The following is a 26,176-nucleotide window of genomic DNA, read 5'->3' as shown; positions in this document are numbered from 1 at the left end:
GACAAGTAAAATGCTCATAGTAATGGGCAAGTTAAAGTTGATATACTATGTATGAAAACCTATCAGAGGAACTGTGTTTCATGCAGGAGCTCAAAGAATACTCCATATACCAATAAGAAATGTGTGGTTATTGGGATTTAGTACTAACAAGAAATTCAGTGGTTAGGGTTGGAAGGAAAGCTGAATCATGGAGCTACCTGAAATGACCCCAAAGGTGTCTAAGAGACAAGTAACCAGAGGACAGGAGAGCTTTGCATTGTGCTGTTACCTTCAAGGCCACTCCTCCTTTTATCTCCTAAGAAATCTCACTTCCACTTTAATACTTGGTTCAAATTCTCTCCACCCCAGGAAGTCTAGTCTACCTTCAACTATTCATTCTCTATACTAGGTCTTTACTTTTGTCTTTGCTATCTTCACCCTTTATTTCATCGTATTCTTGGGCCTTACATCTAGACAACCTTTAATATAAATGTTTACTGAAGGCTTGGATCCAAGGATGTATTAAGAGGGGAAAAGTACCTTTTGATAGCTGGAGTTTGCTGTAGCTTCTTGCTTTCTTTTATAAATAAGGATCCTAGGGAAGAGTTCAGTGGGATGCAACTGAGGAAGAAGAAACTTCTGAGAAGTAGTCCCATGAATATAACCATCATACTGCACTAAACCTGAGAAAACTGGAATCATTGCTGTCTGCTGAGTTGCCAAGTTAAATATGACCCCAGAATAGAGATCCCACATTTGGTTTGTGAGGCTTGAATTTAATGATGCTAAACTTCTGCCACATAGCACCAAATCCCTGGGGCTTTTAAGTCCCACCTGCTTAAAGCCAATCCCAAGGGTACAGAATCCTGAAGTTTGCTGCATTTCTTCAGAAAACAAGAGGAAAGGAAGTATCCAAATAAAAATCCCTACTCTTTGCTAGGAGAGAATAAGAAGGAATGCTGTTTGGAATTTCTTTACCCTTAATACACAAATCTATGGTGGTCAGGGCAATGGATGCAGTCTGATTTTCATGCTTTTGGGAGCTAGTCTCTGATTTGTCACTGATTGGATGACATTAAGTTAGTTAATTCTCCTTTCTTGGCCAGTTTTTCCTCTTTAAAGTTGCAGAATTGGTCCAGATGCATTGCATCAAACTAAATCAGCCAGGGTATGGCCTCTCGAGGTGTAGAACAGAACTTTAGCTCCACCACTTTAAACATTTGATGGTGCTCAAAAGAGACGAGGTAGTATTAGCCTTTGACAATTTTCTGATGTAGTATTAGCCTTTGACTTTTCTATTTCTCATACCCTCAGAATGGTGTTTAGTAACTCAGATAGAAGAAGAAAATTACCTGGAGAATTCGGCTATTTCTCTGAAATGTAACTTTTTTTTTTTTTAAGTCTTTCAACAAAGGGCAAAATATTAGCTCCTGTTACATCTTGGTTATAGTTTTGTTATTTTCTGAAATTATATGTTTGATATATTTCTAAATTAAAAGATTATTTCAATATAATTGCCAAAATCTGACCTAGAGTCACATCAGAAAGGAATTTCATCTAAATGTATTTCTGAAATCACATCAGGAGTCCACACAGGTGAAGAGATCAAGCTTTGTAGTTTATGGTGACAAAACTTGTGATCAGATTTAAGAAAATGATCAGAGATTGTCAGATTAGATGAAAGGGAAATACTCAATTCTAGCCAAAGATAAATACAGTGGGATATTAATATCATACAAAGTATACTTCAAATTAAAGAATATTCTTAAGATAAAGAGAGACATATCAGATGATAGGGTCAGTTCAATGTGAGTATGTCAACCATTCATGGACGTGCAATTAATAAAAGTGTTACAATATAAGGGAAGCAAAACTCAGAGAACTTGAGAGGGGAAGACAAGTACTTTATTTTAGTTGAAGATAGAACTCTTCTCTTATTACTGTAGAAAAAGTATACAAAAATTCAGTATGGATAGAAAAGACTTCAAAAACATTATGAAGTTAAAAAAAAAAAAAAACATTATGAAGTAACTTGACCTAGTTGCAAATAGTAAGAATTTCCACACAAAAACCGCAGAATATACATTCTTGAAAAATGCAAGTGGTACATTTACTAAAATAAAATATACTCCAGACCATACGACAAATCTCAAGTTTAAAAGGATTGAAATGCTATGGAGTATATTATATGGTTGTTATATTATCAGTCACTAACTGAAAAAAGATCCAAATAGGTTATGGTTTTTATTTTTCTGTGTTGTGTATTTGATATATTTCTTAATTATAAAATATTGTAGCAAAACTGACAGAAAAAAACCTACAAATACCTCAGAAGGTAATTTCATTTAACTGTATTTTCCCAATCATCCAAGGGCTCCACACTAACATTTATATTAGAATAATATATTTTTTTTAAATTTTATTTATTTATTTGAAAGACAGAGATCACAAGTAGGCAGAGAGGTAGGCAGAGAGAGAGAGAGAGGGAAGCAGGCTTCCTGTGGAGCAGGGAGCCCGATGCGGGGCTCGATCCCAGGACCCTGGGATCATGACCCGAGCCAAAGGCAGCAGCCCAAACCACTGAGCCACCCAGGCGCCCCTAGAATAATATTTTTTAAAGGATTTTTCAATAAACAGATTGCTTCACCCCATTTTCCCAGACTTGATGAGCCTCAAAATTGATCTCTTCAAATGGTTTTGAAGATGTCTTCTGTTGGAAAGTTTTTAGAAAAAGCTAGTCATGACAAATAATTTTTGTTTTCCAAAGAGATCTGACTTATTTTGCAAGTTGAGTATATCCTTCTGTTCCAAGGATTCCTTTAACAATTTCCATCTTGTAACATGAAGTCTATGATTATGTGTGCTTCATCTACTGGAATTTCATATTGACCAAAAATATTAGAAAACTATTAGCTATTCATAATCAATTTGAAGATCTCCAAGGATGTCTCTTTTTATTTCTGATTCTTCTTCAGCGCCTGTTAAGGGCTGTGACCTTTTCCTTAAAGGTCAGAAGAAGTGCATAAGAAATGCATACAAATATCTTAGTATAGACTAGAAAGTCTTGGTAGACATTCTATAAAGCAAATAAGAAGCCAAAAGTCATGACTTCATCAAGACAACTTAGGGAAATCTAGTCAATCAACCTAATACTCTGTTTAATTACACCATGCATAAATTGCATTCAATTTCAATATGTACCTGCCCACTTTAATTCAGAAACAGGTGGAAGACTTACAATATGAAGAATTTACTCAGGAAAAAAATACCCATGATTCCAATTCACATTAAGCTTACATTACAATCTAATTTTGGATTTCCCAACAAATGGTAACAAGTCATGAACAGTGACAGTCATATGAATTAAAATGAAAAAAAAAATGCATATAAGTCTACTAATAGCTAAGATATTAATTTCAGTCTCAATATTCTAGGTAGTGAGAGATACTGGAAAATGAATTTAGAGTTCCTGCTTTCAGGTACCATGTAAATGCGTAGCATTAGGTATGAAAAAACACTTTATGTAATATTTTCTAATTTTCATTGAGTACTCCCCTTAAGAGAGGTAAGTGCATACATCCTTGTTTAATTCTCTCAACAGCTCTGCAAAATGTAGGAATAATCCTATACCTATTTTTCTTTCCAGTGTATCTTCTTTATGTCTTGGATCATGATTGATCTGAGTCTACCATTGATCATATTTTCTGATTTTTCCGGCAGTCTTACTTCTGGAGGTAGTTGTTCGACCAGATTCTGACCAATTATATGTAAGTACAAGTCAGTTTCCATTGCTCATAAAACCCTGATCATGCAGAAAATCTTTACATTTTTTCCCAGCATATAATACTCAGATTAAAGACAGGAGTTATTCTTAAAAATAGAAGACAGCTAACATTTTGCTGCATATATCTAAGAAAAACAAAGTTTCTAAAGATACCAATTAATCAAAACTTTATTTAATTGAGTTTTGAGCATTTATTAATTCATGGATTAAGAATTATTGCAAAGGGAAATATATTTTTTATTTAAAATATTAAGAATCCCAGAACAAAATGATATAGAACATGAATTATGAGAAAAGCAAAAGAGTATCTGTAAAAAATGGAAAAATAAGACTATAGAGCAGGCATAGAGATTCAATTCTCTTTACAAAGCTGGATAAATATTTTAATTACTGCCATAGAATGAAGAAACTAAGTATACTGCATTCACAAATATACTACATATATATACTATATAGTTTATGCATACATGTACATGTTTAAAATACATATTATATATCAATAATCTATACAACTTGAGTGAATTCATTAATGGCATTACAGATAACCCTGAGTCATGATTAAATTGGAATAAAATATTAGTTACCAGGATAGGTAATTGAGATATGGTCAGTTCTCACTGAACACAGACAGAAAGAGTCCCCGTGCACTGGATTCCTTACGTATAGGTATGTATAATTATTTGTATGTGTACATGCACATGTTGGCGGATGTAAAACACAATGTCAGTAACAGAGTAGGCAGTCAATATATGGTAAAATAGAAACCATATTTGCACGTCAAACACAGTGTATGCTAGATATACTTTACACATAGATAGGTGTCTGTACAATAGGAGAGGAATCCCTGTTATTTAAGCCACCCATTTTATAGGATTTTGTTATTGAAGGGTGAACAGCCTACGATAGATAACATGTGTGTGTATATATATAGTCTCTCCTGAAGCTAAATGCTTACATCTCAAAGTAAATACTTTCCCCCTTCCCCCAAAGAGAAAATTTGTTTACATTCCAAGCATTCTCCTCCCTTTCTTAGAAGGAGAAGAGGGGATGACATATTGGCTCCTGTATAAGCTCTGAAACTCATAATTTTGGGATTCCTCTCCTACATATGCAAGGTCTATATAGCATATACTGTGTTATGCCAACAGAGAAAAGCACATGGGTAACTAGCCCTAAGGTATTCCATAAGTAAATAGTTGGTTTGTCTCTGATCCAGAAACGTCATAATTACAGTCAGGAAAACATAAATTAATATGCATAAAATATAATAAAGTATCCGGACTAGAGCCATTGTCATAGGCTCCTGGCAGGTAACCTCTAAACCCTTGTAATTTCCCAAGTGACAGGAGTGTTTTGTTCCTATGCAGAGTGAGCTGTTCAAAAAACAAGAGGCTGCTTGCTTAATTAAAAATGAACCAGGTGGTGGGTATTAGAGATGGCACGGATTGCATGGAGCACTGGGTGTGGTGCAAAAACAATGAATACTGTTACGTTGAAAAGAAATTAAAAACTAAAAAAAAAATGAAAGCACAGTCTTCTAGACAAGCTAAAGTAACAGGGACTATATTTAGGTTCCCATGCGCAGCAATAACAATAATAAAACAGATAAAATAAGTGAAAAAATAATTTTCAAGATACTAGGCATCAAACAATGAAGGACAATGATCCCTAAGAAATGTAAAACAAATAAGGAAATCTCTAAACTGTTTTCATATTTCTGTCTTGGGAAGTTTCTGGGTCAGTGTTTAGGAAAGGAAAGCACTGGTGTGTCAGTCAGTGGACTCCCTGAATTGAGAATGTGGAGCTGAGAGTCAAGGTAGGGGCAGAACAAAGAGATTACAAACAGGGAAATTTCTGGAATGACACGTGTGCTCATTGTCTTGATTGTGGTGATAGGTTCATGGGCATATACATGTGTCAAGACATTTAGTCTTATACTTATTTTGTGCACAAGATATTGAATATAAAATAAACACCTTAATAAAAATGTTAACAAAAATGAAAGCATATTCCCTTTTGGTGATTGAGATGACCTTAGAAATGAACTCTCAAGTTATTGAAGCATTGAAGAAGCATAATTACTAGTTACGTTATCATTTGGTACACATAACACAATAAAAGTTGGTCATTTTGGGATCCTACTTTACTGCAAAAGCCACGTAAACTACTCCAACTCCATAACATAACATGCACTTTCTGCGTGCTCCTAGCTAGATTACATGCAATTTTTACTCTAATAAAACACCATGACATAAAATATAGCATGCCATTTGGTAAAATGAGCCTTCAAATTGCTATTGAATATGATTCAGTTGTCATTTGTTTTATATAACTAATTATAGTTTTTGTTGTAGTTTTATACATTTAAGTCTTCTTATTTCATAACCAATTTGACATATTTAACTATTGTTATATTTCCTCATTATTATGTATTACTTTATGAACAGCTGTTCTCATCCTGTTTAACTTTTAGCAATTAGTTGTAGCAACTCATTTATTACTGTGGGTCACTTTGCTCCTTGGTACTAAAAGAAGAATTCTGCTGAACTATAGAAATTTGTTAATTAAATTGCCATAATGAAATATTCCTTTTGGAATCTGGACATTTTACTGTGGCCAAGCCCTGCATCTGCCTCTGTTGTTGTCCAAGGCAGGCACAAGCCTAAGACCCAAGTGACTGCAGAGAAATTATGATGCACTTAGCTTAAAATTCTGTGTTCAGTGTATAATGTAAATCATATTTTTGTTTTGTTTTGTTTTTAGTTTCAAATAAAAGTATTAACCAAAAGAAAGTTAATTTTGATATAACAATTACTGGAATTGAAATATTTATTATAAGCAGGGCTGCCATTTAATATCATTGTGTATGTTAGGCAAGATAGAGATAGGAATACTAAAACTTTTTTAGTAGGAATTGTGTGAACTAACTTGCATGCTAGGCTGTACATCATTATAGCATTGTAGAGTCAGTGTTTGCCAGGGTAAGATAAGAAAGGAGAGGATCACAATCACAGTAATAAAAGGATCCTAGGAGGTGTATTGGAGAAAGGTGACAAGTGAAAAATTGTCTCAGTAGGAGTATCTTTAGGATGAACACACATACACTTGCTCATGTATGTTTGTATATATACCTACATTCATTTTTATTGAGCTCTTCTATGCTCTGCAAATGATTTAATAATGCTGTATCCAATTTCCATCATGATTTCAAACCTTCAGTAAAATATGCTACCCACAAATCTATTCCATTGATGAGCTATTTGAATTAAAAGACACCACATTAGGTACCTGGGTGGCTCAGTTGGTTTAGTGTCTACCTTCTGCTCAGATCATGATCCCAGGGTCCTCCTCCATGGGGAGTCTGCTTCTCCCTCACCCTGCCTGCTGCTCCTCCTGCTTGTGTTCTCTTTCTCTGTCAAATAAATAAATAAAATCTTAAAAAAAAAAAAAAAAAGACAACACGTTTGCATTAATAAGGTAGAGAAAAGAGAACATACAGAAGAGTGGAGGGGAAAATTTTCTCAAATTCAAAAAGAACATGGAATTTCAGTGAGATTTGTCCAATGGATCCTTTTTGAAAATTTACAGAAATCTTGGAAAACACTTGGAATTACTCTTAAATGTGAAAATAGTTCTCCCCATCTTTTTTTGTCTAAATATAAGAGAAAATGTGATCTCAAATAAGTTCACTTAAATTTAGGGCTGTATTGAATACAGTTTTAAGGGTTCAATAAAGTACATAAAAATAGGTAAAAACCCTGCCATTATCAATAAATTATCAATATTTGATTAGGCAATATGTGTTATTGGTAATCAGAAGAAGGTAGAAAGAACAAGAACCATATATACTTTCAATAGATGCTGAAAAAGCATTTGACAAAGTACAGCATCCCTTCCTGATCAAAACTCTTCAAAGTGTAGGGATAGAGGGCACATACCTCAATATCATCAAAGCCATCTATGAAAAACCCACTGCAAATATCATTCTCAATGGAGAAAAACTGAAAGCTTTTCTGCTAAGGTCAGGAACACGGCAGGGATGTCCATTATCACCAATTTTGGTTCTTAAATTTGCTCAGCTTTGACTCAGGAAAAATAATTTTGGAATCCCTGAGTCTTATTTTATGTTCCTATACTATCAGTTTTTGAAAATTCTTTACATAAGGAAAGATACTTTATTTGTTCTGTTTTCTCCTACCAGTTGCCAGATTAGTCTCCAGAACTCTCCTTGGTTTGCATGTAGTCACTTTTGGAACAAAACAAAACAAAACAAAATGAGCCTCTCTTGTGATTTAAAACAGTCTTAATAGAAACTCAGCTGAAATAATAATAAAGACTATATTTTTGAGAACCTATCAAAAGCTGGTATTAATAAATCTTAGCTTACTTTATTATTGATATACACTCACAGACTACTTTTTCTTATTTTCATTTTATATAGAAATTACTTGGAGCATCTGCCATAGAAAGCAGTTAGAAGGACATGTTTCATTCATACATTACAGGAAGAAAATAATCTTGCCAAAAGAGTCACTTGGTACTTTGTTGACTCTTTTAAGGCCAGAGGAACTTCTGTTCCCAGGAGCTCTTGATTGCCTTCTAGATGCTTGTCAGCATTTTTATTCTAAGAGAACAGCATGAAATAGTGTGACAGCAACTCTTAGGGGAATTGTATGCACACTTTGCCAAACTCTAATGCCACTTAACTTCTTAGGTGTCCTGGGATTGTTCTCAGCTGTTTGTCTGTGTATCTGCTTGCCTCAGTCAATACTCTATTTGGTGCAGCAGTTTTGTAACACTGAACCGTGAAATGGTATTACGAGTTTTTCCAGCCTATTGCTTCCTTAAAAGACAAGGAGTTCCAGTACATAATGTTGGTAGAAAACTATAGAAAATAAGTCTGTTTAATGATTATGAATAAAATCAGTCTTGTCTCATATTAAATTTAATGAAAAACAGTTGTCACCATCACTAGGATATCATCTGTTTTTTCTTACTGGTTTAGTTGAATTTTCTTAAGGAGCCACTGACACCATTGCATGCATTGCTGACTTTTTACATTCTTCCAAATGGCTTACAATTCAAATTTTGATATGCATGGGCTGCTTAGATCAGCTCTCAGAAGGCAGGTGAATTATTACTAAGCTCAGCTTAGTGAGAGATTCTCAGGAAAACAAAACAACAAAAACCTGTCCTTGTCATTATGAGAAATGCATAGTTGGGTTTTATATGGTTCAGAGAGTTATGAAGGCTTCTAAAATTTTGATTACAAGGTAATATCCCAAGTCTAGTAAATATTCCAAATTAAAAATAGTAGCAATGTTTTACTCAATGGGCAAAATTATTGCCCATGAAAGACAAGGCTAATAGTATTTCTTTAATTATTGATTTATAACCACACTTCTTCCCCAAACTTTGAGTTGCATGAAGTAGTACTGATGAGACAGAAGTAAAATACAATGGCAAACAGGGTATGTCAGTATTTTATTCCAAAACCTTCTGAGTTAATATGATAGCTATAGTTTGGCATTACATTTATGTATGATTCAATGTTCTCCAATCTGTTTTGCCTATCTCATCTCGCAACCAACAGTATTCAATAAATCACAGTTCGTATGTGACTCTTTGGGTCAGCTTTAGCATCTTTTAAAAAGATATGTTAATATCGAATTGTGAAAATTTTGTGTTTATATTTGAGGGAGAAAATCTATGAATTCTCATCCTATACAGACCTTTTGTAAGTAAAATTAAGTATTTCCTTTTCACATGACTTTCTTAATTAAGAAAAAAAAGAAATCATGTATAAAAAGTATATCTGTAGTCCATCCATATTATAGACTATATAAATGGTTAGCCATAACTTATTGGTTTATTGAACTTATGGTTAGTATTGAATTTGTTCATCATTAATTTCTGTTAAGTTGATGTTTTGATGGATCACACAATGTCAGTTTGTGAACCTGGGAACTATGTTCCTGGTATTAACTTTGTCTTATGGTTCCAAGTTAGGTTGGCCAAAATAAAACTTCCACATAATTTAGAAGGCGGAAGTGAAACAGAAGCATTACACTTGGAAGGTCACTGCTGTTAGATACAGGATCAACAATCACAGAGATGGTCATTGGGTCCCATTCGAACTCATGCTTTCTGAATTTATATTCAACCAATCTTCCCATCCTAAAGAATGGCAGGTCCAGGTGCACTATCAGGTGCTTGGCTAGAGACCAACAAAGGCAGCACCTGCACAAAAGGAATAGCTTCCCACAGACTTAAATACAAAGTCTTCTGTTGTGATTTTATTTTATTCTGTTGGTGCACTTTTCTTCTTCTAATTTCCTTACACACTCTGACTTGTTCATTCAATCCAGGGCTTTAGATGGACAGATTAAGGACTCTTTTCTGTAATCCTGGAATTTTCTGTTCCAGTCCCTTACTTCCCTAATCAACTCCCATTGTGTATTAAATCTAATTCTCTTATAACTCCATGATTCCCACAATATTTATGGTGATTCTCCTTTGAGTGAATCCTAACATAAATGTCAAAAAATTAAAAATTCAGCAATGTATATTTTTCAATCTCATGATTTTTTTCTTTTACTCTGTTTTATAAAACGTTAGTTTTGAGTCATATTATTAGTGCTATTACCCAGTATATTTTTACTTTTTTCTTACTAACTCTTCTTAGTTCCACTGAATTACTTACTTAGACCTAAACCTGAGGCTTCTTGTCAAAAAGAGGGAGTACACAAGCTCACTCAAATTCTTATAGTCCTTCCGCCTCTAGTTTGACATTTATAAGTCTACAGTGGAGATAGTAAGCTTGAAAATTATTTTCAAGTAATAGACCATTATTCCAGATAAAGCAGCAATATACAGGGTGGCTTTTGTGAATTACAGTACTCAATTCTTTCAGTAATCTTTCATTTTAAGTCAGGAAGCTAAAAACATGGTAATTATCAAGTTTACATAGAATGGTAAGCAGAATTCTAACATAACTCCTCATGATCCACAACATTAAATAATGCCCTCCCTTTTAGTGCAAGAGAAACTGCTGAATGTGAGAGAACATTGATCTTAGATTATGTTATGCTATATGATAAAATGTAATATTGCAAGTGGAATGAAGATTTGTAATCTGTTTCGTTAATAAAATATGATATTATCTGGTGGCTCTGACCTAATCAAGTGAGTTCTCAATTCAAGGTCTAAAGATCAAAGAGATTCTTTCCTTGAAGAAGCAGCCTCCATAAATTCTGCAGCTGAAAACAAACTGATTCTTCCAAGTACCACATGAGTTGGAAGTGGACCCCTAGTCTCAGATAAAACCTCAGCCCTGGCTGACACCTTAATTTCAGCTTCATGAGACCTTAAGCAGAGAACTAAGTTTGTGGTAATTTGTTACACAAACAAATCAAAACCTAACACAGTCAGTGTTATGAGGCTTACTGCCAAATCTAGGATTTGCATCCAGTCTACCCTAATTTCAAAAAGGAATTGCCATAAAAACCATGGGGCCCTTCACTTTGCTATTTACTAGAGACACAGAGACAGAGAGAGAAGAAAGAAGAAAGAACACCGGCAGGCAGGAAGATAATACCAACCATGTAAACTTTTTCTAGATAGATGATGAAAAGCAGTACTAATCATGAAAAACCCCATACATCAAAACTGTATTGATAAATTATTTTTCATATGACAGGTAAATAAGAAAATCAATAAAAATTATGTTCTTAGAGGAAAATTATTAATAATTTAAAGGAAAAAGATAAAATGATTCTCTAAATGTTTAGCTGGGGAATCGGTTTACTCCTTCTGTACCTGGACTTCAAGTTTGATGGTATCATGTGTTGGGATAATCACAGATTATAATGGTATCCTTGGTCTGTAGGGTTCAGAGTTATTGATGAACACATTTCTATTAAAGTATTGCAGAACACAATTTCCTACAGTGTTATTGTAAATATAATGTGCATGGCTTGAGAAGACATGATGTGAACTCAGAAGCTGAAAGATAGGCTTCAGGGAATGGGATATTTCCATATGTCTGTGTAACTCCTTATTAATAGCATAAATTCCTATTTCCTTTCTTTTGATCCTCAGCTTCCTAATCTGATCATCGAACTATAGACAATACATGACAAGATTATGCAAATTTGACAGGAGAAAAGGAAGGAAGGAAGGGAGGGAGGGAGAAAGGGAGGAACCAAGGAAGGAAAGAATGGGAGGAAGAGGGAAAAGGAGAGGAGAGAAAGGGGAGGGGGAGGGGAAGGGATAAAGAATTATTATTTTTTTTATCACTGATACTTTATCTGAAGAAATGGAAATTAGTTGGAAAATACAGTATATTAAGAGATCAATGCAAAGAATGGGCAGTAATGACGTTTGAAATATATTTATGTCCTTAAATAAGTACCTAATTAGGGGCGCCTGGGTGGCTCAGTCGTTAAGCGTCTGCCTTTGGCTCAGGTCATGATCCCAGGGTTCTGGGATCCAGCCCCCCATCGGGCTCCCTGCTCAGCAGGAAGCTTGCTTCTCCTTTTCCCACTCCCTCTGCTTGTGTTCCCTCTCTCGCTGTGTCTCTTTCTATCAAATAAATAAATAAAATCTTTAAAAAAAATAAGTAGCTAATTAAATTTGACTGTCTGCAAAGGTAAAAAAAAAAAAAAGAATGTGGTTTTATATGAAAATGTTTTAACAGGTCTTTAGACTATGCTTAACCTTGAAATATCAAAGTCTGCTTATCTCCGGTCTCAAATAAACAAAAACTTATATGAAGTAAACTAGGGCAAGACACAATATGGTTAGTATTTGTATTCATATGAAGTCAGAATTTCCTCAAAAAGAAGACTTGGATGTCTGAAATATGCTTGATGTTGGAGTAGTGTGTAATTTTTTTTTAAGATTTTATTTATTTATTTGACAGAGATCACAAGTAGGTCGAGAGGCAGGCACAAAGACAGAGGAGGAAGCAGGTTCCCTGCCAAGCAGAGAGCCCAATGAGGGACTCGATCCCAAAACTCTGAGATCATGATCTGAGCCAAAGGCAGAGGCTTAACCAACTGAGCCACTCAGGTGCCCGTAGTGTGGAATTTTAAAAATGAGTTAATTTTGGTGTGATGCTATTGTAGTTGAGCAATAAAAATACAAGACACAGCCAGAATGATTCAGCATGCTTTCCTTCAAACTTGACCCTCTAGGGGCACCTAAGTGGCTCAGTGGATTAAGCCTCTGACTCGAATTCAGCTCAGGTCATGATCTCAGGGTTAGGAGATCAAGCCCCATATCAGGCTGCACACTGGTCCTGAAGCCTATTTAAGATTCTCTTTCTCCCTTACTCTCTGCCCCTCCCACCTCTCTCTCCCTCTCTAAAAGAACAACACACACACACAACCAACAAAACTTTGACCCTCTTCCCCAAACTCCACCTGCTGCACCAATGCTCCTCTCTTATCCCTGAGAAACTACAGACACTAAAACCAACCTCACTTTAGTAACAGTATATGGGTAAGCAAGGAAGCCAAATGCATTTATCATTGTAGGATAAACCATTTGCAGATGCTGAATGAGTTTCAACTGCTACTTTAGGACGAAGATGGAATTCCAGCAAGGGAAGAGATTAGTATGAAAGCTCACAGGGATTTACAAAAAATAATTGAAAAATAATAATAGATACGGTAAGTTCTTTTATGATACTCTCTGAGGGCCCAAAGGAATTGAAAGATGATAAAATGATAGTGATTTTAGCTAGAGGTTGAGAAAGAAGGGCCCTGATCTGAGAAAAAATCAGTAACATCATCATTTTAGGGGAACCAAAAGATGGTGGCATATTCCTGGGAACTGAGTTTAGCAATCCCGAGACCACTGGACGCGGAGATCTGAATGGGGTGCTGTTAAAACAGTTACGGATGGAAGACAGATGGCTGTAAGGTGTGGGGTTAAGGATTTTGCACAACCCACCTCTTTGGGATGAGCCTATCTAGGTGGAAAACACAGAAGTTTATTTTTTCAAGCCTGTGCCAAAAAGGAAACTGTGAAGTATACACTGAAGAAGGAGAGAAAGGGAAGAGAGCTAGTGTTGTGATGGGTCTATGTGGGGGGCACATTATACTAAATTGAATTCAGAATCCTACCTGCCTTTCCAGAATGTTGTTCCCTAGAAGCCCAAGATGAAAAAGTATATGATTAAAAGGATGTGTGGCTGGGGTTGGTACATGAAGTAGAGATGTTTTGGTCAAAATTGATAAATGCCAGGCAGAGCAATATTCTTTAAAGAGCAGCTATTAAAAAAAAAAAAAAAAAAAAACACACATGTTCTTGGGGGTGCCTGGGTGGCTCAGTCGGTTAAGTCTCTGCCTTCAGCTCACGTCATGATCCCAGGGTCCTGGGATTGAGCCCTGCATCGGGTTCCCTGCTGGGGGGAGGGGGGGGAGCCTGCTTCTCCCTCACCTCCTTCCCCTGCTTGTTCTCTCTCTCTCTGTCAAATAAATAAATACAATCTTTTTTTTAAAAAATGAATTGTTCAACACTACATCAAAAACTAATGATGAGCTACTATATGTCAGCTAACTGAACATAATAGTAATTTTTTAAAAAATGAATTGGCTTCTAGAAGAATACATGTTCTTGAACAAAAATCCTAGAAATATGGCTAGGGAACCTTCATCTTCAATAAATAGTCAGATAATATTTAGACAAGTATTGAAGCCAGGAATTGGGGATGTTAGTTTTATTCAACAGACAATAAGGAGACACCCTTTTGAGCAAGGGGATTATGTGTGGTTATACCTATGTTTTCAGAAGAATAACTCATTGGCCACATTTTGGAAATCTAGGGAAGGAAACTGCATCTCAGGAAGAATGATACCAGCATAAAACAAAGGTGTCAATACGGAATTGATGAAACAAGCACAAGCTACGTTTCCGACCTTGTTTATATATGGTTTGCTATTTGATGAAAAGACAAATAGAAAACAAATATGAATAAATACTACAGAATAATGTTTAATATTAAGAGCACTGGAGTGGTAAAGACTTATGTTTGTTTCCTGACTCCAGCACTTGGTAACTTTGGGCTCTTAACTAAGTTACACATTTCTCTCTGTCTTAATTTCCTCATCATTAAAATATTAATAATTTTTCCTAAACCTGGGTTTATTGTGACTTTTAAAAGAAATTCATGGAGTACTTAGTGAACATATTTCATGGATGCTACAAATTACTGCATCTAGTACTATTCTAAAAGATTTAATATTTTTCAGGTAATATTATTCATCACAACAGTCTGATGTTCATCAGTTGTGTAATAAAGACCATCAGATAATGGATATGAAAGATTAATATGCTGTTCTGGAAATTCCAAGGATAGTACATTCATCAGTTAAATCAGAGTAACTGAGAATTGCATCTTTAAGCTGCTTCTCATGTGAGTTGAACATTATAGGGCACATTCTGCCTTCAAATACTCACTCTGCATTTACAGAAGCATTCCGGCAATAGAAGTAGTCAATAGTCCAGGAAGTCTGTCAACGGATTTTATATGAAAATAGTCAGTTATAGATGCAAGATATGAAAATGCAGATGCATTCAAAGATGAACATTGAAAAATACACACTGGAGACAAATAGTCCTTAGAAATGATTTTTCCATCAGTGAGTTGTTACATTAAGAAAATTATTTCTTACAATGACTGTGATTATTAAATTTTTCAAAAGCCCTTTTGGATTACTTTGTGTCCATAGGTCAGGAATAAATAATCATATTGGACAAGTAAATGTGAAGTGCATTCACATATTGTCTACTTCTCAGAATGTGTATCTTCAGAATAATTTACTTAAAACAATCTGAACAGTAGGTCAGAGTGAGCTCTGGCTTGTTGGTGGATATTTTCTGTTCTATGAATGACAGACTACAGCCTATCAATATGGCAGATGCTCTGTCAACTTCTCTAAATACCAAATAATTTGGTGATTGCTGCCAGGTACATTCTGAATACAATCCTAGACCTTTTATTCACATTAAATGTTTTTGTCTGAAACCTCTCCATATTCAGCATTTTAATTTGGAACTGTGGTTGAAAGTATTCGCTTCAGAATTACAGTGTCCTGGTTTCAAATCCTGGCTCTTGTCAAGTAACCAACTATTTTATTTTGAGCAAATACCTATTTTTCTGAAAAATTAAGTTAGTAATTCTTTATTATAAGAATATTTTTTTTTTTTTTTTTATCAGAGAGGTGGGGGGAGAGAGTGAGCACAGGCAGACAGAATGGCAGGCAGAGGCAGAGGGAGAAGCAGGCTCCCCGCCGAGCAAGGAGCCCGATGTGGGACTCGATCCCAGGACGCTGGGATCATGACCTGAGCCGAAGGCAGCTGCTTAACCAACTGAGCCACCCAGGCGTCCCTATTATAAGAATATTTTAAGGGAGAAATGATAACGTATGTAATATTTAAACACAGCTCAGAGAACTGGTAGCTTAAGTGACAACTTTGTATGGTTTTGAAGAAGGCTCTTTCTCACTGCACTTTACTGGTAAGTTGTTAATAAATAATTCCAGTGACCACCAAGAAAATGGTGCCCCCAAGCATTGTGTAGTATACAGGTCATATAATAGTCAGTCACCCACAAAGGGCTGATACAGAGTATATGCTCTGTATATGATTGTAATCATTTCCTATATACAAAGCTTTACAATTTGGGAGGAATTTGAACCAGTCTGTGAATGATAGGTGAGTTTAAGGATTACTGGGTGATTGTTCACATCCTCCATGCTGAACCATGCTCTAAATAATTTGGTTTTTTTTCCTATCCAGCATTACTCAGACAAAATGGTACTCAGTACATTTGTTTGTACTCAGTACAAACAAAATGGTACAGTCTACCCTTTTTGTTTAACATCCAGGAAATGAGGCATAAATTATAATCATGAGTTTCCCCTGAAAGAAGGTACTATAGGCATCCCTCGTTTTATTTTGCTTTGTTTTATTGCACTTTTATAAATTTGAAGTTTTGTGGCAACCCTGCATCAAGGAGTTCTATCAGCGCCATTTTTCCAATAGCATCTGCCAACATTGTATCTTTGTGTCACATTTTGGTACTTCTCAAAAGATTTTGAACTTTTTCATTATTATTATATTTTTATGGTGATCTGTAATCAGTGATTTTTGATGTTAGTTTTGTAATTGTTTTGGGGCACCATGAACTCAGCTCATATAAAATGGGAAACTTGATAAATGAGTATGTTGTTTGCACTACTGACCAGCTGTTCCCCTCTCTTTTCCTCTCCTTAGGACTTCCTATTTCCTGAGACACAACAATATTAATTGAAATTAAGCCAATTAATAAGCCCAGATGACAGCACATCTGTTTACAATATGATTTTCTGAGTATTTTAAGCCCACTGCTAAGACCTACTATTCAGAAAAAAAGCTTCCTTTCAAAGTATTTCTGTTCATTGACAATGCACCTGGTTACCCAAGAGTTCTGGTGGAAATGTCCACTGAGAATAATATTAGTTTCATGCCTGCTAATACAACATTCATTGTATAGTCCACAGATCAAAAAGTAATCTCAACTTTCAAGTGTTACTATTTAAGGAATACATTTCAGAAGGCTGTAGCTGCCAGAGATAGTGATTTCTCTGATGGATCCAGGCAAAATAAATTAAAAACCTCTGGAAAGGATTTGCCATTATAGATACCATTAAGAACATTCAGGGTTCATGGGAAGACGTCAAAATATCAACACTAATAGAGGAGTTTGGAAGTTAAGCCCAACCCTTATGGACAACTTTGAGGAGTTCAGCACTTCTTTGGAGGAAGTTACTTCTGATGTGGTGGAAATAGCAAGAGAACTAGAATTAGAAGTGGAGGCACAAGATGTGACTTGATTGCCACAATCTCATGATAAAACCTCAACAGATGAGGAGTTGCTTCTCATGGATGAGCAAAGAAAGTGGTTTCTTGCAATGGATTCTACTCCTGGTGAAGATGATATGAAAATTGTTGCAATAACAGCAAAGGATTTATAATGTTACATAAAAATAACCGATAAAGCAGTGGCAGAATTTTAGAGGGTTCATTCCAGTTTTGAAAGAAATTCTATGGTGGCTGAAATGCTATTAAACAACATCACATTCTACAGGGAAATCATTCATGAAAGGAAGAGTTGATCAATGTGATAAGTTTCACTGTTTCCTTATTTTAAGAAATTGTTACAACCATCCAAATCTTCAGCATCCACCACCCTGATCAGTCAGCAGCCATCAACAAGGCAAAACCCTCCACCTTCAAAAAGATTACAACTTGCTGAATATATTAATTAGTTCAGATCATAGTTAGCATCTTTTAGCAATAAAGTATTTTTAAATTAAGCTGTTTATATTTTTTTAGACATAATACTATTGCACACTTAATAGATGATGCTACTGGGTAAACATTAACTTTTATATGCTCTGAGAAATCAGAAAATTCATTTGACAGCATTATTGGAATATTTGCTTTTTTTTTTTTTTAAGTTTTTACCACTTTATTGAGGTGGTCTGAGACAGAACTTGCATTATTATCTCTAAAGTATGCCTTTATCTCCTGACTCTTAAGCTCAGTCTCAATTTCAAACATTTCTGTGGACCTTTATGCCTAATTGCCATGTTTTGCATTTTGTTATCCTTGTAAACTGCTCCAAATTACTTCAATTTAGAGAAAACTAGGTGTACATTCTAAACATACAAATAATCGTAATTACATATTACATTTGAAAGAGAAAATGAGTTTAGCTTCCTGTTTTCCAGACTTGCTGAGCAGAGGCACATTTTATGAATTGTGAGATTGTGTGAAAGCTAATGAGGTAGTGAGACCCAGTAAACTTTATTGAATCCTCTTTCAAATTTGGTTGCCCTTATTTTCTGAAACTAATATTTAAGATAGCAGAACTGCTTTCCACTAAATGTTACAAAATGTAACACCTGCTTGATGTTATCAGATCTCTTCTTTGAAGTTGGTCTGACTAAAGGCACACTGTAAAAATTCAAACCAGAGTTTGAAATGTTATTCCTTCTTTGGTACTTTCTGTTTAATTTATTCTAATACATTATTTTAGAAAATAATTTTAAATATCATTATTTTTTGATGCATAACATTAGAAAAAGTTATTTATCTTCATCAGAGTAAGTCCCATATTTTACTAATATTGAATATTACAAGTTAAATACTTCCTAATGATGATAGATATTTTTGCATTGATGAAATACATGGTATTAAGATATGGGGGTTAATTAGAAATATTGTACTTTGGTATTATTAAGAATATAAAAATCCAGTGAGGGATGCCTGGGTGGCTCAGTTGGTTAAGCATCCACCTTTGGCTCAGATCATGATCCCTGGGTTCCTATAATTGAGTTCGACCGGCTTCTTGCTCAGTGGGAGTCTTCTTCTCCCTCTGCCTGCCACTCCCCCTACTTGTGTTCGTTCTCTGACAAATAAATAAATATCTTAAAAAAAAAAAATCTAGTGAGTTTAGCAGCCAATTCTCCCTAGTGGAGCTTTCAATCTAGGATTCAGTTTTGGTCCTAGGTCCCACCACCTGTGCAGAGCTATACAGTCCAATTTGAGAGATACTAACAGCATGTGACTACTTAATTGTAAATGAACTGAAGTTAATTAAATTAAAAGTTTACTATCTGTCACAAAGCTTAGGTGGTTTTCAAGGCTATTTGTCCCATCAACCCAATGTAAACCACAGTGGTGAATTTCAAGTTGGCTTCTGTCAGTTTATATCAAGCAAAAATAATAGATTGCATCTATAGAAGGCTTACTGTGAGAAGTGCTCTGAGCACTTTCTTTTCATTATCACATTTAATCTCTACTACACAGTTATGAAGCAAACAATGTTTTTCTACATTTTTTAAATGAGAAAGGTGATTATATGTATGCACATGTATACCCACAATTATAATTATTATATAAACATAATTTTATTTTATGATTTCATGTAACCTTATAAAAAATTCCCTTGTGGTTCTCTTTACTCTCTACAGTAATTATAATTCAATAGATATGTAATATCTCTTGTTGTACTAATGTATGATTTCAGTGCTATTATAAGTTCAACTTTTCATAAGTTTTTTTCTGTTAAAAAATAAATGATACACTACTGAGCACTTCTTTGCTTTAAACTTTCCCCTTCTGTTGGGCTCTGTAATTGTTGAATAAATTCCCCGGGGACAAAATATGAAGTAATTAGAACAATGGCTACATATTACCTTGTTGTTTTTTTTTTTAAGTTTTTACCACTTTGTAATGCAAGAAGTAGTATAGTTAGGCCCCAATTTTACTTCATCTTGCTAGCAATTATAGTTATAACTGTTTTTACAATTTGTTAGTGTAAAAAAATGCCTCTGTATACATTTGTATACATTTCCTTGATCTGGACATTTATACACATTGTTATTACCAAAGGTGACATTTTAACTGCATTTGTTATCTGCCTTTCTTATGTTAACTAATTATTTTGCATTCATTTAACTTTTCAGATTTTAGCACCTGAAGTAGATTACATGTAAACCTTATCTTGCATTTGATAATTATGAACTGTTTGTCAGAGTTCATTTTCTAAAGGATTCACTTGGTATTTACATGTACAGCATTGTTACATTAATTCAAATGAATGACACATCGTGACAGGATGCCAGATAATTGAAAGATCTCTAGGAATATTGTACAAAATTCCTAGGGCTATTAGTTACTCTGTCATTCCAGAAGCTCTTCTGATAAAGTTGTCTTACTAACTAGGCTTACCATGTTTAAAAGGTGAAATAAAATGGAGAGAGTACAGTTTAAAAACTATCATTTAAGAGGTAGTCAAGCAGGTTGCATTTCTCCTGAATACCCATTTTGAAGAGATAATAATTCTGAGTACATAACATAAATAACAAGGACAGTTGCTTTACAATGTAATAGATTGCAATGTTTGCAGGAAAACATAAATCAAGAGACTACCAACATAAGGGTGAGACATGAAAAGAAAGTGAAAAAGGGATTTTTGTATAAAAGTTAAAGAAGTTATAAACATTCCACTTAAATTATCTCTTACCCCATCAATAGTAATTCCTGGAAAGATATATAACATACCTAATAAATAATGTAACTTAACATCTGAGTAACAACCCTCCACAGATTAACAAGTCCAGAATATAATTTTAGTTTATCATAAGTAAATATACCTCCCTCTCACTTTTAATAGAAAGCAGAAGGTAATCACTGAATGAATACTCTGAACAAGTGGGAAATGTTCCCTAAAGTTTATCTCCTCTTCTAGCTGAGAAAACACCTGCACAGCTTGATTCTTACATTAAGGCTAACTCACACTCTTGAGAAATATGGACTAGATCTCCCCCAGCTCATTTTATTACCTGTCTGTGTCTAAGCATTTTCTTTCATTCTTAAATGTGTTGAATCATCACTTATAATAAATTCTTGCAGAGCTGGGGAAGGCAGGTTTTCCTATGAGCAGACATATGTTCTGAAATTTTTGGATTGAATTTTGAGGGAGAACATAGACTGATGGGAGGGATCCCAATTGTCCTGCTACACACTCCAGATTTTCAGGGAAGCAAAGTCAGACAGACACAGGTTTGAACCACCATCTTTAGTAGTATGGCTCTTAATGTGTTGGTTTTCCCCCACTTCCATAAAGAAAGAGAGAGCAAGATATCTCATGAGATGTTAGCAGGATTAAAATCCATTTACAGTGGAAGTCTTATAAAGAAGCCAGCCCTTGGCAGAAAAAGACACCTCAAAGGAAGTTCAGTCTTACATATAATTTATATTTAAAAGGTGTTAGGGGTGGCAGTATGGTGGGAGGACTGGTGAGTTCCAGGGTAGTTCTCTGTGGCTGCAAAGTTTAATATTATTGAGGATCCTTTTTCAGTGTGAGATTCATAGTAAGGACAAGGGGTCATGGAAATCTGTTGTTTCTTATAATAGACAAAGAAAGGGGGAGAAGGGACTTACTAGGGTTACTCACGTGAGTGGGAAGTCTATTTCTCAGATGTGCATTTATGTATTTATAATTACTGTTTCTCTGTATTTCTGGGGTGACTGCATAACCCTTTAAAGCACTTACATTATATAAATACACTTATTTGGGGAATGGCTATTTAATCCATGGAAGTGTTTTTGTATCAATGTGCCAATCACCCAGAGCTTGAAAATAATCTAACAAAGTGTAGAAATCAAAGTCAAAGTAGAAGATAAATTACTCACTTCTGCTTAATCCACAAATCTTGGGAAGATATTAAATGAAAATTGTAAATTCCTCTTGCTCTTATATTAAATTTAACAAAAGCCTTTGCTTTAGCTGACATTTTTATCTTTGCTCCTATTTTTAAATTTCTGTATTCTTAATTTATTTTTTAAATATTTGATTATAGTTGACACACAGTTTATATGAGTTTTAAGGGTACAACATAGTGATTGAACATCTCTGTATGTATGCTTAGCTCCCCACAGGTGCAGCTACCATCTGGTACCACAATGCTATTAAAATATCATTGACTTATTTCGCTAAGCATGATACACTCTAGTTCCATCCATGTTGTCACAAATGGCAAGATTTCATTTCTTTTGATGGCTGCATAGTATTCCATTGTGTATATATACCACATCTTCTTGATCCATTCATCTGTTGATGGACATCTAGGTTCTTTCCATAGTTTGGCTATTGTGGACATTGCTGCTATAAACATTCGGGTGCACGTGCCCCTTAGGATCACTACATTTGTATCTTTAGGGTAAATACCCAGTAGTGCAATTGCTGGGTCATAGGGCAGTTCTATTTTCAACATTTTGAGGAACCTCCATGTATCATATGATCTCCCTGATATGAGGAAGTGGTGATGCAACATGGGGGCTTAAGTGGGTAGGAGAAGAATCAATGAAACAAGATGGGACTGGGAGGGAGACAAACCATAAGTGACTCAATCTCACAAAACAAACTGAGGGTTGCTGGGGGGAGGGGGGTTGGTAGTAAGGGGGTGGGGTTATGGACATTGGGGAGGGTATGTGTTTTGGTGAGTGCTGTGAAGTGTGTAAACCTGGTGATTCACAGACCTGTACCCCTGGGGATAAAAATATATGTTTATAAAAAATAAAAAATTAAATTAAAAGAAAAAAGAAAGAAAAAAAAATATCATTGACTGTATTTCCTATGCTGTGCCTTTTATACCCATGTTTTGTTCATTCCATAACTAGAAACCTGTATCTCCCAGTTTCCTTTATGCATTTTGCCCATCTTCCCACTTCTCTCCCCTCTGGCAATCATCAGTTTGTTCTCTGTATTTCTAGGTCTGTTTCCACTTTTTTTGTTTGTTTGTTTATTTATTTGCTTTCTTTTGTTTTGTTTAGATTCCACATGTAAGTGAAATCATATAGTAGTAATTTCTGTGGCATCTGTCACTGCAACATTTTTCAAGATACATCTTCTAAGGCAAGGGAAACAAGCAAAAGCAAATTATGAGGACTGCATCAAAATAAAAAGTTTTTGTACCAAGAAGGAAACCAACAAAACAAAAAGTCAGCCTAGAATGGGAGAAGATTTTTGAAATGACACATTTCATAAGGGGTTAATATCTGAAATATATAAAAAACATACACAACTTAACACCAAAAAAATTTGAAAATGGGCAGAGAAAAAATGAGAAGAGGATTTGCTCCCTTTTTAAAAAAAAAAATTATAGAAGTATCAATACTTCCCTGTTCAGTATGTGTCACTGTAAATACTATAAACCTCTGACTAAATCTAGCTACAAACTTTTCAAATATTCTTTCATGATATTTGGTAAAGGGAAGGGTGTAGGCAGCTTTTAGTTGGACTGTAAATTAAGACAATATACTTGGATGGAAGAAAAATTTAGTTTCATGTGTCCAATATTAAAACCTTCATATCTTTTTGCTTGACAATCCCCACTGAAAGAAATTTCTCTTTTAGTTATATTCTCAATTAACAGGAAATAGGCACAAGGATTTCATTGTGGCATTCTTTGTTTCAGTAAGTAATTGAAAACAACCAAGGTGTCCATCAATACATAATAAATTAAATCAGGCAGAATATAGTCTTACAGTTAAAGACTATTTAGCTGCTTAAAAGTGAGTGGGTCATTCTATATTGATATAGTATATCAATTTGAAGAAGTAGTATTGAGTCAAAAAAAGAAGGGACATTACAAAGCATCATCTATTTTGTACAAAAGACAAAAACACAGATATGTGCTTGTGACTGTGGTATGTATGTACGTATGTATGCTGTTTTACATCACACTGCTTCTGAAAGCATGAAAAACTTAATACTAATAGGGAATGCTTTTGAGATAAAAGTACTAATATTTGACAGGAGAGCTTTCACTTACTTTTCATAGTGTAATTTTCTATTTTCTTTAAATATTTATCACCAGCATCCTCAAAGTTTTTCTGGGAGGTGGGATTATGGCTCCTTTTTGTCAATTCGTCTTTGTTTTTATGTGTCTAGAATAAAACACACACACACACACACACACACACACACACACACTTGCTGAAACCAGCTTTTGTGAATCAAGTAATAATAAGTGTGAATTCAGTCCCAAAATTTATCTCTGAAGCCACAGCATTCAAAAGGCTTAAAATAATAATTGTTGGTAAAATGTAGAAAAATTACAAAATTCTCAGTTTTTGCTGTTGGAATATAAATTGATGTGGAAGTTTTTGAAAACAATCTGGCAGTTCCTTAAATCAATAAATATGGACTTACCCTATTTCCCAACAATTCTGAAATATATACCCAAGGTAAAGAAAACACTCTTAGGTATGTACTCAAGGTAGATGAAAATATATGCCCATGCAGAAATATGAATATAAACATTCATAGCAATATTATTCATAATACCCAAAAAGAGGAAAAATATCTAAATGTCTATCAACTGATAAACTGTTAAATAAATGTAGTATAACCATGCAGTAGAATATTATTTGATAATAAAATATTCCTTGATAATAAACAGACTGGAACACTGATACATGATCTAACAAGGATAAACCTTTTGGGACGCCTGGGTGTCTCAGTTGGTTAAGCAGCTGCCTTCGGCTCAGGTCATGATCCCAGCATCCTGGGATCGAGTCCCACATCGGGCTCCTTGCTCAGCAGGGAGTCTGCTTCTCCCTCTGCCTCTGCCTGCCATTCTGTCTGCCTGTGTTCACGCTCTCTCTCTCTGACAAATAAATTTAAATAAATAAATAAATAAAAAGCCTTTAAAACATTAAGCCAACTGAAAGAAGTCATTCACATAAGATCACACACTGTATTATCCATTTATACAAAATGTCCAAAATAGGAAAATCCATAGAGACAGAAAGTAGATTAGTGGCTGCCTAATTACATAATGATATCACAATTTATCTCTTAAAGAACAATATAATTTTTAACATTTTATTATCTTCCTATATCCTATAATTTGTAGTCAGTATATTGCATTTTGTGTATGTTAGATTGAATTACCCAGAAATTTTAGAACAAAATTGTCATGGTAATTATATCATACTAGCAAGATAGAGATAAGGACCATACTAAAACAATATAACAGTTCTCAGAGAAACCATTCATTTAATGCCTTACTTCTAGCAAAAATTATAAGAGTGAAATTTGATCACAAATTTTTTAGCAACATTCAGCCAAGTATGTTGAATCTTTATGGTATAGAAGATACTCATCCAACTCATAAAAATGCGGGTGATACGACCTTTAAGAGCCTTTCTACATCTTGGAATTTATGATTCTGCCATCTCACTTTTTATTACTTAGAAAGTCTTATAATGCTAAAAGTAGGGATGGAATGAGGGGGTGAACAACCTTCAATTTAAAAGGATGTTGAATGCTATACTCTCCCTGTAAGATCAAAATTGTCAAGATCTGGAAGACAGATTATGTAGTCCTGAAATTTCAAGCCTAATATATAAAAGATCCTTCAATCTTTTCCTATTATATTCTACTGCTCTGACTCTATAGTAACTATCTCAGGAGAATAAACATGCTTCATGGACAAGTCCAAAATGAACTGGTAAAAGTAAGGGACAGATTAAATCAACCATAATTTTATTATAACAGTTTTAATTTTAATTTTTTTAAAATATTTTATTAATTTATTTGACAGAGAGAGAGAGATCACAAGTAGGCAGAGAGGCAGGCAGAAAGAGGGATAGAAGCAGGCTCCTTGCTGAACAGAGAGCCCAATGCGGGGCCCGATTCCAGGACACTGAGATCATGACCTGAGCCAAAGGCAGAGGTTTTAACCCACTGAGCCACCCAGAAGCCCCTATTATAACAGTTTTAATATTTGATTTGAATGTCATATAAGAGTAAAATCCATGCCTATCTAGAGTTTCTTTCCTCAC

The 26,176-nt window shown here is 34.8% G+C and overlaps 1 long non-coding RNA gene across 2 annotated transcripts in view; it reads left to right on the top strand.

Annotated features, from left to right (window-relative positions):
- The window catches only part of LOC309840595, a 147,921-nt gene extending 130,341 nt beyond the window's left edge, over window positions 1-17,580 (top strand). For both annotated transcript variants that reach the window (XR_014298688.1, XR_014298689.1), the window contains exon 4: window positions 17,048-17,580. This is a non-coding gene — a long non-coding RNA (uncharacterized lncRNA). The remainder of the gene's footprint in view (window positions 1-17,047) is intronic.
- The last annotated feature ends 8,596 nt before the right edge of the window (window positions 17,581-26,176 follow it).

Source organism: Mustela nivalis, assembly GCF_964662115.1.
Source record: "Mustela nivalis genome assembly, chromosome: 9".
Classification (NCBI taxonomy): Eukaryota; Metazoa; Chordata; class Mammalia; order Carnivora; family Mustelidae; genus Mustela; species Mustela nivalis.
The sequence above is the reverse complement of the archived record's forward strand: the minus strand, read 5'-3'. Positions and strand labels throughout refer to the sequence as shown.